The sequence below is a fragment of the Portunus trituberculatus genome, chromosome 49 (assembly GCF_017591435.1).
Source record: "Portunus trituberculatus isolate SZX2019 chromosome 49, ASM1759143v1, whole genome shotgun sequence".
NCBI classification, from domain to species: Eukaryota; Metazoa; Arthropoda; class Malacostraca; order Decapoda; family Portunidae; genus Portunus; species Portunus trituberculatus.
In genome coordinates this window covers 14,961,890-14,973,208 of record NC_059303.1, presented here as the reverse complement: position 1 = coordinate 14,973,208, position 11,319 = coordinate 14,961,890, and positions in this window count along the sequence as shown.

Genomic DNA, 11,319 nt, shown 5'->3' with positions numbered 1-11,319 from the left:
GGCCACAGAGACAACTAGCCAAGTTTCTGCATTACCTGTTGGTAATGCAGAAACCTTGTTGAAAAATGGCACTAGAATTGTTACAGAAACATCATTAAAAACCCGTATAACCTCAACTAGAGCCCTTTGAAAATAGTGGAGGTGAGGCGCATAAGAGTTTCAGAATGTGGACCTGGAATCTCAAAACACATTTCTTACTGGCTTGGTGACGCACAGGAGCGGTGAAGAGGTGTGGTATTGGTGGCGTCATCTTCAGCCATGGATTCTATATAGCTTTCTTTCCTTTATTCGAGTCTATCCAATTCCACAGCCGTGAGAGGTAATGCAGTAAGAGCCTTGAATTCTTGTTTTCGTCTGCGTTGGGTTTGTTACAGTTTGGAGGAAAGTAAAATTGATATGAAGTTGATGTATAATCCCTTGAAGCATTCAGTGGTAGTGCAAACGGGTAGGCGAAGCAGATTATCTTCTTGAAATAGTGGAACTGGACAGAGAACGAAAAATAGATTCTGAATATTTCCAAAACCTTATCTGATTTATTTCTAGAAATTCACATTGATATTGAAGAAAGAAAAAGAAAAAAAAAAACAAAAAAAAAAACAAAGCGAAATTTTCAGAGGCATATAAGTTGGATAAAGAATAGAGGTGATCACACAACCACTACCACCACCACCACCATCACCATCACCACCGTCACCACTATGACTATCACCACCACCACCACCACCAGTTATTTTTTTTCATTGAATTTCAAGCAAAGCTGGTCTAATCCTGGAAAAGAATATTACGCATCGAAAACCAATAAACAAAACATAGACTTTTAGAGAGCAATATCCACTACCACTACCACCACACTACCACATACTACTACTTCCACTACCACCACCAGCACTGCTATTAATACTACCACCACCACCACTACCACCATCATCACCAACGTTCATCTCCTTTCGTTAAATCCCCATAAGCGAGGAAACTTAATCACGTATCGGAGAAGGCTCGCCGGAGTGTTAGAGGGACACTCAACACAGCATTGGCCGAGGGAGACGTGTGGACCTGGCTCATTACCGCTCTGTCTATGAGATTTGGCTCCACGACGTGAAACCTATGAGCACCATATGGTCTCCCATGCCTATAGGTATCCTGAGACGCCCTGCTCTCTCATCACGACTATTTCTAAAGGCCACAGAGGTGATCAGCCGGGTTCTAAAGAATGTTTCTCCTATTTACGTCACTAAAATCGTAGAAACATCATTGAAACCAGTGTAACTTCAATTGCAGTCTTTGAGAGTACCTAGTCTAGGTGTGAAGTAGAAGTGTTCTAGAATATGGTGTTATCTCTGACGCCTCTATCCGTTCATGCGTTCTCTGCCAGCTCTTGTTTTCCATCCTGGCACACCTCAAGATGAAACAGAGAGGAGACATGAGACACGCAGCCTTCCACGCTCATCTTTCACGTATATACTTGCTCACGCTCCCTCGCTGGGCTAAACTCAGCCAATTCTTGTCCTCCTCCGCCCTTGCGTTGCTAAAGATGAAGCAGACAAGGGACATAAGACGTAACGGAAGGATTCATGAAGCTTTTTGTAATATTGTCTATTGTCAAACTTATCTATTATATTTTATTGAGAAAGGAAGGTTTAAAAATGATTAGAGAAATATTCAACACAAACACATATCTTTGTTTTACGTTATTCCTCTGCCAATTTTATCTTCCATGAAATTTAATTTGTAATACTCTTTAATATTACATTAATAAAATCTGTGAAGTTTTCATATGAATTATTAATGAAACAATGACTTAATAAGGAAGGATAATGGGTCCACTATAGCTACTAACTCGTAAAAGAACAAACTTCCACGCACATCACATAAAATGAAATAAGACAAACTACGGCCTTTGAACGCAGACGTGCCTGGATTAGATGGATGCTTTCAGAGATGGCGATGATGGTTGTGTCGCTGGTGAGGGAGGTGGTGGTGGTGGTGGTGGTGGTGGTGGTGGTGGTGTTAGTGGTGATGGTGGTAGAGGAGGTGCCTCGAAAATAGAAGGTGGAATGCATTATGTAAAGCAAATGAAGGGATGTGCAGTGTTCCCCTTCTTGATGAAGCGTGAGGGAGATGAAATATGCATTCACAACACCTGGGAGACTCGGTACCAGACAAACATCCACCTACACACACACACACACACACACACACACACACACACACACACACACACACACACACACACACACACACACACACACACACACACACACACACACACACACACACACACACACACACACACACACACACACACACACACACACACACACACACACATATACACGAAATTATAACAATGAAGAAATCTAATGGAATATTAATAAAAGCCTTACGCATTTCAAGGATAATCAGTAACAAAGATCAACAACAAATTTATTGTCAAAGATATTGCAGCTAATTCATAACCAATTCCGTGTGCTGAATGTAAAGATTCCATTGGTTTTGTTCAATCAGCCCAAGTTTTTGAGATATGGCTGCGTATTGTTTCATTAGCTTTTGTTCACATGTACGGATGTTTTCACTTTATGTAGTGAGCATTTTCATTCTTTCTTAAACTAATCGAATTTTGAAGAGTTTTGATGTAACAATTAATAATTTTAGGTTGTCAGAGTCCTCTGCCAAACTGTTGACACTCAGATTGAAGGCAAGAGGCCTCCTCTCTGACATTTCTCGCATCACTTTCTAACGCTTGAAAAGTCTCTCCATTGTTATATTCTTACTTAGTGTACAATACAGTTACTGTGCAGTTTGTGTACAAGTTTGGAGCGCCACAGTACGAACTAAAAGATCGTTAACTGTTCACTGACAGCAGTAAGCGTTGTGCTGCGCAGCGGCAATTAGTTTGCCTGCGTACCCGTCGCTCACTCCACCACTCTGGAGTAGAAGCATGTAGCGGTGAAATATTATGTGCTGGAGTAAAATTCGATATGATCAGCATGAGTGGCTTATCTGTATTGACCTGAAGAGATGATTTGCTTTGTGGTGACAAAAGTCTAAATTCACCAAGTTCCCATGCTGCTCACTCTTCTGTAAAAGGAACTGATGCCTTGCAGATCAAGAAATGTCACCAAAAAACCCTCTCGTGGACAGAGGCAGGATACTCTTCCCGCCGCTACACATCAAGCTCGGCCTAGATAAGCAGTTGACAAACACTCTGGACAAGGATCAGTTTCCGAACAATCTGGGATTTATGTAATCGATGTTTAACATTTAATCTATAAATTGTTATAAAACAACTTTTTTTTCCATCATAAACCTATTTCGTGTCAAAAATATTAACAAAAATCAACTATTAATGTAATAATGCAGTCGATTTAGTCAAAAAGTCGCATTTGAAAAAGTAATTTTGCGCAAAAACCAAACCTGATCGAGCAAAACGAGTGTCATTTTCTGACTCAGCGGTGCAACATTGTCTTCAATCAGTGAAGAAAGAATGTAGATTACTTACACACAAAAAGAGAAAGTATAGCTTAGTATATTACATCTTTAAGTTGGAATTTGGATGATAACATTGTCTTACGTACTCTCTCTCTCTCTCTCTCTCTCTCTCTCTCTCTCTCTCTCTCTCTCTCTCTCTCTCTCTCTCTCTCTCTCTCTCTCTCTCTCTCTCTCTCTCTCTCTCTCTCATTACGTAAAATCAAAACCCTTTACATGGTCTCCCCTCTTACTCTCACTCCCCTCAAACTACTTAATCTGCCATTCTTTCTATAATCATCCCACACGTTCCCCCTTTGGTCTCACTGTCTGCTCTCTCTCTCCCTGTTCGATTGGAGTTTGCAAGGCTTGAGGCGTCGCTGTTGATCTTTGCTCCCTGAGGAGAGGCGCGGGGGAGCAAGGCGGAGCAACATTTCCAAGCAGGCGTCAGAGTTTGTTTTACTTGTATTTCATGTTTTGCCCTGGCGAAAGAAAACGAACAGTAGGATTTGATGGCTTTCCTCAAACTACAACAATTTGGTGAGTTTCGAGAGTTTCTTCAGCGCAGTTCTCTCCTAATGGAAGTATTTAGACGCCTATCGGTGCCCTTGTTTTGTAATGCTGGGTGTTAAGAAGGTAGACCCGGAGAGGCGGATCAGACTTGTCGAGGGGATAGGTGTAGAGTTCGTCTTGAAATGGCTTAAGCTTCGTTGCAAGATTGACTTTTATGGGTAATCTATCACCTCTCCATCCTCTCTCCTTGGCTCTCTCTCTCTCTCTCTCTCTCTCTCTCTCTCTCTCTCTCTCTCTCTCTCTCTCTCTCTCTCTCTCTCATTTTTCGTTGTATATTTTGTCTCGTCAGTTTACATTGTCTTGATTTTCGTTTGAGGGAACAGCGGGGCAATGTGTGAAGGTTGATTTTTTATGCTCAGTCTAATCACTATTCATATCTCTCCTGGTTTTACTTCCATATAATTCTCATCACGTTCAATATTTTATATTACTTATGTAATGTTCTCATTGTTCACCTCATGACCTGGCAACGTTCGTATGAGCACTAACTCTTTCCTTGAAGGAGATTTATACGTAACATTACATCTTGCTCTCGTGGACTGTGTAGCTTTATAACACTCCGAATCTGCTTCATCTTTTACTTTCCTTCTTTCATTTCTTTCTGTTAAATCCTCTCCCACTTTTCAAAGACATATCAGCGACACTGAAATCGAAACCTCACATGCGCTTGTCTGATTCTTTTCTGTTTTCCTCCCCTGTCTCTTTTCCGATACTTGAAAGAGTGACAGTACCCAGTTCAGCGTCCCCTCTTCCCTTGAGTCCAATAATTTTCTACTATAAAATGCTTACAAATCTGAATTGGTCGTGTGGTACTTTGCTTCTTCATCTAAGCTTCTCAGCTTGTAAGAATGTTTACAGGAGGAGGGCAAAAAAGCGTTAGGAGGCCCGTCTTGTTGTTCCCTGAGGCCTCTGGATCCTTAATCCTGGAGCGACGGGTCACTACAGAGACAAATGGGCAATTTTGTAAAGTGTTTCCTTACGAGGAGGAGGAGGCCACCCCGAGGCACGCCGGAGAAAGAAAGATTCGTGTTGTTTTCCTCCGGCCGGCCACCCTGTGAGGACAAGTCTCTACCCACCTACGTCACTGGTGTGTCCTCTTGTCTCCTTCGCTTTAGCATCCTCACAAAACCTTCAAGATGTTCTCATATAACTACAACATACGTTTTCTAGAATGATACCCGATGCTGCGTTAAGCTGCTGCTGTTGTGGCCAGAGTAAAAGAAGGGACATTTACCTCCTCTGATACCTAAGTCTTTGTTTTGTCTCTTCCAGCAGTTCTTTTCTTTTTAATTCAGGGAGGGGGAGTGGAACTGGTAAGTGGGACCGTTGAGGGGGCACAGGATCCTAAAAATAGCTGCGCCACATGGGTCGGTATAACCACCAGGACTGCGGCAGTGACGTCGGCTGAACGTAGCCAGCGCGTGGGCGGACGTAATGATGCCGTCGGTACTCGGCGCGGCGCCCCCGACTCGGCCAGCCCCGCCACCTCCGTCCACCCACGCTTCTCGCCCAGGTACCACTCGATTTACCTCTCCTCTTGAAACGACTTTTTTTTTGCCCCTCGTCGACTGTCCCGCCCACAACACACACACGCGCTGCGTCCTGGCCTGATTTTCCGTTGAGCCACTTCAGGTTTCTGAAGACATCGCTAGACTGATCCAAGGCGCGAACTGCATGTTGCAAACGCGACACTCTCATACAACAACTGTGAGTCAGTAATTTGACTTCAGACACTTCATAATTCACCAATTCATAAAAACAAATTCTTCCTCAATTCATTTTCGTTGGGTGGAACCTTCCAAACATTCTCTGGAAGCTCATCGTTCACGGCGAGGTGGGCGTGACCTCGCAACAATGACGTCATTGCTCAGCCCCGCCTCCCTGACGAGCTTCAGCCGACTTTCCAGACCGCTCTGCAAGTTCGAATGTAGGCGGGAACTTCCTCCATTAGGGCCACGAGCGGGACACAGACGGGCCTGTAGAGGTACCGAGCCAAGGCTTCATTCGTACTCTCACCGTCTTGGTCACCGCTCGGCTAAAAGTTCTCCGCGGAATTGAGAAAAGTTTGAGATCTCTGTGGTGTGTCTGGGAGTAACGGGACCATCCTCAACGACCAACACAATCCCTAGCACTTAGACAGCCGCGCGTGGAGGGCTCTAGCCGGCCCCTTCAGCACTCAGCATCCTCGTCAGCACCTGCAACACCCTCAGCAGGCTCAGCACTCCTCAACCGTTCTTCACTTCGCCCTCGAGCACAGCAGGTAAGGATTCCGGAGACTTTCACCAACTAAACGACCTTTTTAAGACGTACTCCTTCTGGAGCTTGCTTGGTCAGGCGTTCGTGTTATTTCATTGTATTCCACGTTCACCCTTGCTTTGAAACGTGCGACTCGTGATTAACGGCATTCCTTTGTTACTCTGCGTGTTAATTTGGGATTCATAGCACGCTGTTGCTCTATACGTAACTCCCCCCCCTTCTCTCTCTCTCTCTCTCTCTCTTACTCTTTTAGTGTGTGTGTGTGTGTGTGTGTGTGTGTGTGTGTGTGTGTGTGTGTGTGTGTGTGTGTGTGTGTGTGTGTGTGTGTGTGTGTGTGTGTGTGTGTGTGTGTGTGTGTGTGTGTGTGTGTGTGTGTGTGTGTATGTGCCATCTCATTACCTACACTACTACTACTACTACTACTACTACTACTACTACTACTACTACTACTACTACTACTACTACTACTACTACTACTACTACTACTACTACTACTACTACTACTACTACTACTACTACTACTACTACTACTACTACTACTACTACTACTACTACTACTACTACTACTACTACTACTACTACTATCATTACTATTATATTCACCTTATAAGGTAATAATTAACAAAAAGACGCTCTTCTGCATCCATACCATGTCAAAAACTCATAACACAATTTTTTCCCCCGAGAGAAATCACCTTTGCAAACATTCGAACTAATCTATTTCAAAAGACAAGCGAATCCTGGACTAAAAATATGATCACGATACGATTAAAGGAATTTATTTTTCATGTCATGTTCAGAAATTAAAGTAGATGTACATAGCTACGTGCTACGGTGTACATGGCTGTGTGTGTGTGTGTGTGTGTGTGTGTGTGTGTTTTACCTGTCAGAATAATTAACTCAAAACAAATTCACGTAACCTCAAAATTATCATTGTATATTAATCTTTCCATCTATCCGTTTCTTTTAATCTTTCCTTTATCACCATCTATCTCCCTCTCACCTCACCTCCATTTTCCTCTCCATAAAGGAAAGCCCAATAATAGTGGCCATTATAGTCTTTCTCTCCATTTTTCTTCTCATCGCTTCTCACTTTTTTCTCTTTTTTTCTTCTCATCTCTCTCTCTCTCTCTCTCTCTCTCTCTCTCTCTCTCTCTCTCTCTCTCTCTCTCTCTCTCTCTCTCTCTCTCTCTCTCTCTCATCACTTTCAATTTCTTCTTTTTTCTTACTCTTATCGCTTCTCATCTCTTCCCTTCGTCTCATCAATTCCAATATCTCTCTCTCTCTTTTCTTCCTTTCATCGCTTTCCACTTGTTTTTATCAGATTTTCCTTTCTCATTTCTTACTCACTTCTTTATCGTTTCCTATTCCCTTCCTTCAGCTCCTCACTTCTCTTTCAACACTTTACCTTCATAACTCCATCTTATTCATATTCGTTTTCTCCCTCCAACTTTTTCATCTTCGCATTTTTCTCGTCATCACATTCATCATGTTCCTATTTCTCCTCGTTTTCTATTCATCCTCGTTTGATTAATTTCCGTCATTCTCTGCTTTTCTATCTTTCTATTCTTTCTATTCCTTCTATTCCTCCTCCTCCTCCTCGTCATTCTATTCTTTTTTTCCTCAAAACCAATCTCGTGTTCTGCTACTCATTCCTCTTCCCTAGACAGTCTTTTTCTCCCTCTCTCGCTCCTCACGTACGCATATCAGAACGCACATACACACTCGTCCTGACAGTAAGGTCAACACAAGACGCGTCCCAAAATTCTCTCTCTCTATGGGTCTACACAAAGTTTGGTGCATCAGTTTGGGTTTTATGTAGAAAGTTTGCGTCTGTGTGAGAGGCTGAACAAAATGGTGGCAGCGACATGGATATCGTGAAAAGAGAGAGAGAGAGAGAGAGAGAGAGAGAGAGAGAGAGAGAGAGAGAGAGAGAGAGAGAGAGAGAGAGAGAGGAAATTAATACACTATATCACTGCTATTTCTTAATTTCTCCTTCCTTTCTAATTCCCTTTATCTACACCTTCCATACCTTCACACTTTGCACGTACTCATATCTACCAGCAAAGAAGAGAGAGAAAAAAAAGACTATTACATATTCTTTTCGCTGGTTTCAAGATTGCCTGACTATAATCTTCCACCACACGCTTGCAAACGAGTGAGAAAGCAAAGTAACGAAAAGTAATGTGTGGTAAAATCTTTCCCCGAGGAAGCGGAGGAGGCGACCGCGCTGGGGTGCAACACGACGGGGGCGAAATGAGCGGGAGGGAAGGGCGGGACAGGCAGGAGTGAAGGAAGAGGTGGAAGGGTGAAATTTCCAATGATTTCACCTTGTCCTTAAAGGTTTAAAGTCTGAGCTGATACCGCTGAGACCTTAATGACAAAAGGAGGGTAATACCTTGATATATAGACACAAGGGAGAGGGTTCTGAGCTCAAACCGTGTAGTTATGAAGGCTAACGTTTGGTTTTTATATTGAAATGGATGTGGCTCAGTGTACTTTTTATAAATGTACTCCCTTGACAGAAAAAAAGGGATATCAAATGTCAGGTGAGAGAAAAAAAAACAGCAAAAGTTAGTTTCGCCAGAATATTAACTATATGAATATGCATCAACTTCATAATATTTGAATGTAAAAAGTAAAAATACCACTGACTGCATACCGATTCTCAAACTGTTATTCATCTATTTTTTTATTCTTTATTTTTATTTTTTTCCTTTTATAGGGTATCCGTATAATGAGTTTGGAATGTCTGGTTATGAGACAGCGAATGGCAGACGCCGGACGAGGGAACTAATTGAAGAGAAAATAGGGTTGGCTATTTCTGTCCCCGCTACGAGTACTCATGAGCTGTACATGTATACTGTGTGTGTACTGTGTGAGGTCAATAAATCTCTCTCTCTCTCTCTCTCTCTCTCTCTCTCTCTCTCTCTCTCTCTCTACTGATAATAACCCTTCAGACTTTATACAGACGTAAAAATACATTAAAAGAACGAAAAATGGCTGACAAAACACACATTATTACGTCCTTAGCTCACAATTTTCCTTTCACTGCCCAGATCTCGCACGTGGCCATCCATCCCATCACTCCTTCAACATTTCACGTAGATATGTTTTTCCCCACAAAGGCACAAAGGAGACCATCTGGGTGTGCTGAATACTAATCCTAACTACGTGATTCAAGCCTCAAATTGCGGGTGGTAATGAGGCGGCTTGTAATCGAGGCAGGTGACAAAGCAGTGTAATATAATGCTTTCAGGATCTCGTGAATGCAGTGCACCTCTCCAGCCTCAGTAATCCACGTACAATAGTTTCCAGGCTTAGATACGATGAAGTTTTCCTCTGTCGCCACCTCGGGTCTCGTTCTAGATAGTTTATAGTGGCTCAGAATAGACAGAAAAAAAGAGAAGATACGGAGAAAATACACTACACTATGAATAAATCGGAATAGATATGATAAATATAGGATAACAAGTAGTGTGATGAACTTTACTCGTTCTTGTTGGATTAAACGCACGTAATCTTTCTTTTACTGCATCAAAATAGACTCGCAAAAGAGGAAGCATGGAGAATATGCAACTAAAATAAAAGCAAAATATATACATTGCTATCGTGAAAGGTCAAAGTGGAGATATGTGTATACGTATAAACAAGAAGATAAAAAAAAAGATGGAGATGTGAGGAAGAGATGATACATAGAGACAAATATAAACATGGAAAGAAAAAAAATATATAAAAAGTGGAGAGGACTTGTATGTAAAAAAAAAAAAAAATGGAGAGACAAAATAAAATAAAAGAAAGGATACATAGAGACAAATATAGATATGAAAAAAAAGAATAAAGAAAAAACAACAACAAAAACATAAAAGGCCAAGGAACGAAGAAAATACGTATGTAAAAGAAAAAGTAAAATAAAAAAAAAACAGACGAAAAGAGATCGTAAATATAAACACACAAAAAAAAAAAAAAAAAAACCCAGAAAAACCAAAACAAGACCAAGAAACGAAGAGAACACGTGTAAAAACAAAAACAAAAGATAAAAACACAGGGGAAGGAAGACTTGAGGATCGTAATCTTGATGAAGGCGAGAAGAGTACCAATCAGAGGAGAGGAGATAAGCTGGCGAGGGAAGCAAGGTCAGCAGCAGAGGCGAGAACTGACGGGAGTGCTATCATGTGAGGGAGCGACGGGAAGTGTTAGGTAACTGCGCGCACCTGACGGAAGAAAACAAGGCGAGAAGGAGACCAGGTGGGGAAAAAAAGGTGAGAGGATTGAGAAGATGAAAGACGGAGAAATAGGAGAGAGAAGAGGATGGAAGGAGGATAACATCAGAAAAAAAGGGATGATATAGACAATTGTGAGTGTGATGAGGAGCAAGAGGAGGAGGAGGAGGAGGAGGAGGAGGAGGAGGAGGAGGAGGAGGAGGAGGAGGAGGAGGAAGAAGAGAAGGAAAATGAGGACACTGATAAGACAACACATAAAATCAGTATCACATGAGAGAGAGAGAGAGAGAGAGAGAGAGAGAGAGAGAGAGAGAGAGAGAGAGAGAGAGAGAGAGAGAGAGAGAGAGAGAGAGAGAGAGAGAGAGAGAGAGAGAGAGAGAGAGAGAGAGAGAGAGAGAGAGAGAGAGAGAGAGAGAGAGAGAGAGAGAGAGAGAGAGAGAGAGAGAGAGAGAGAGAGAGAGAGAGAGAGAGAGAGAGAGAGAGAGAGAGAGAGAGAGAGAGAGAGAGAGAGAGAGAGAGAGAGAGAGAGAGAGAGAGAGAGAGAGAGAGAAATTTACCTGTACCTTTCTCTCTCTTTAAAAATTTTCCTATAGTTTCCCTTTCACGATTTTCTGAGGTACCTTTTCTCGATCCGACATCCTTTTTTTTCCTCAATCAATTCTTTTTTCTTTTCTTTTCTTTCTTCTTTTATTTCTTTTCTTTGCCTCTTTTTCCCGCGAGACTTCATCCTCCAACGGCTTCAAATCCCTTCTGGGGAAATTTTGACGGTAAATATCTGTGGCACGTATCAACTCTTAGGATC